Below are 2,464 nucleotides of genomic sequence, written 5' to 3' on the forward strand. Positions count from 1 at the left end.
GTCATCTTCCCTCAAAGGAAAACCTGCTAAGTCCTCTAGCTCGAAGAAAGAAAAATCTGCAAAGTCTACCCAGCTTCTGGATATGGCCCAACTGCTCATGGCTGAAGCAGCAATGCTACAAAAAAGAAAAGGTTCAGATTCGGACTCTGATGCATCTGATGCCTCATCTCAACTTCCCTCCAAATGGGCAAATCAAGCAGATCTTCAAGATGCCCAAGATCCGTTTGATTATTAACATTCAGTATTTGCCCATGTGATTGTGCCAGCCAAACAACATCATCAGCAGTAGCTGCTTTCATCTCTTTCGTAAAAGAATTATTCTCCAATAGTGAAAAACAAAAAGGTCACTATTCACAATAGTGAAAAACAAAAAGGTCACTATTCATTTAACTTTTGTAAAAGAATCAAAGCATCTTCACTATTCATTTAGCTTTTGTAAAAGTAACATCGTGACTCCACAGTAGAGGTTCATCAGTCAGCCAGCGGGATTCCCGGATCAAAATGGCATCCTTCAATCATTCTCCTCCCTCTATAAAAGAAGAACTCATCTTCAGAAGAAGGATATAGTTTTTTAAACACTCTCTGCGTATTCGCAAGAACAGAGAATATTTCCAAACACTTGTAATACATATTATTCAGGATGCCTGCGAGCTCCACCTTGTTTACTTATTTCATCTGCCATTAGGCAATACCTGTTTGTAATCTGCATTGCAGTAAGTTTTCAATAAAACTTATTTTCAAAATATATTTCCATCATTACATTTAATTCATTATTGTTTTATATGCTTTACTTCCGCACTCTGAATTATATGGAAGGCTATGCCTCCTGCTGCTATTTTATATTTTACTTCCGCACTTTACATTCTATGGAAGGGTTTGCCTCCTACCAGTAGTTTCGCCCCATTTGGTATATATATATATATATATACTCATTTAGAAAGAAAAAAAAATCAAAATCAGTGTTCTGCAACACATTCAAGGCTTAAAGTGAGTAGTATCTCACATATTTATCTCGTGCTTAATCCTTATTTTGATGTATATTTTTTATTTCTTTATTCATTTTTGACATTATTTTGAAGGAGTTTTTATCAATAATAGCCAAAATTTAACACTAAATTTCATAAATATCACATTTTATAAAATCTTTCAAAAATAACAGAAAAATCTACTTAAATAAACTTAAATACCCTCAAAATTAAAACCAAATAAACATAAACTAAATTCAATGAATTAAACCCTCAAAATTAAAACCAAATAAACATAAACCTAAAAATTTGAATTCAGTTTGCATGATTCTTTAGGCTGTTTGGCCAGAGAGAAATTCTAGTGTGTGGAAAGGTAGGATCGGTCACCCACTTGATCTTTTTCAATAGGCTATTGCATGGTTACAAGAATTTATGGCAGCTATCTCTCGTTCGCTGTCATCACGGTAACTGTTGCAGCATTAGTAGAAGACTCCTAGAGAGGGTTGGGTTAAAGTGAACGTGGATGAAGCTACAAGGTTAGAGAATAGTCTGAAAGGAAATCAACAACGATCTGCATATATCCACCATATTGCCATGTTCGATCATTCACTTGATCTTTCAAAAATTGATCAATAAGGTCTCCATGAATTTCCAGTCCAACAAACTTGAACAAGTTTGATATTAGCAATTTCGCTAGCGGCCTCGCACTTTGAAGAACAACGCCAAGGAGATGTAAAGTGTTGGGTTTTGGATTTTGAGGGTATTTAGGTCTATTCACGTGAGTTTTCTGCTATATTTGAAAGTTTTTATAAAAAGTGACATTTATGAAATTGCGTATTTAGGTCTATCCATGCGAGTTTGCTGCTATGATAAATACCCTTTTGGAAGTGGGGGACCACAAAGTTCTTGGTTCCCCTCAAATGTGAGTGATCCTTTACCACAATGATGGAAAGGTGTTGAGCCTTTGCATGACGGCATGGGTTTGGACCCCGTTGATGGCTATTCACACTTCTAGTCTAACAAAATCTATCATTTGTCCCAAAAAAAAAAAAGAAAAGAAAAGAAAGAAAAGAAAAGAAAAGATTGTTTGCAGTCAATCGAAGTGTTGTGAAGGATTTCCATGAGTAAAAGTTTATTGGCAAGAGGCCATAAAAGTGATTTTCATAAAATTGAGTTTACTCAGTTGAGTAAGCTAAGAGAAATCAAGGGCCGAGATGTTATCATTGAAATGGTTGAATCCCAAATTTAGTTTAATAAGGTATGTGCAATTCATCAAAGGTGGGGACAAAGGACGTTCAAGATTGTTGAAATGAAGGACCATGAGCTTTAAATTGGAAAGCTCCCTAATATTTACACTGATATTACTAGGAAAGGACCTGACTTGAAAAATCTCCAATTTGGAACGGTTTCCTAGTCCATATGAAAGGATTGTTGCAATATTTCTAAAACTCTGTTATGAAAATGTAAAGTGGAAGTAGCAGAAAGTAAGTTCTTATGGA

The sequence above is a fragment of a genome, unplaced genomic scaffold (genome assembly GCF_019419815.1).
Source record: "Pyrus x bretschneideri cultivar Hongxiangsu unplaced genomic scaffold, Pyrus_bretschneideri_v1 Contig37, whole genome shotgun sequence".
Classification (NCBI taxonomy): Eukaryota; Viridiplantae; Streptophyta; class Magnoliopsida; order Rosales; family Rosaceae; genus Pyrus; species Pyrus x bretschneideri.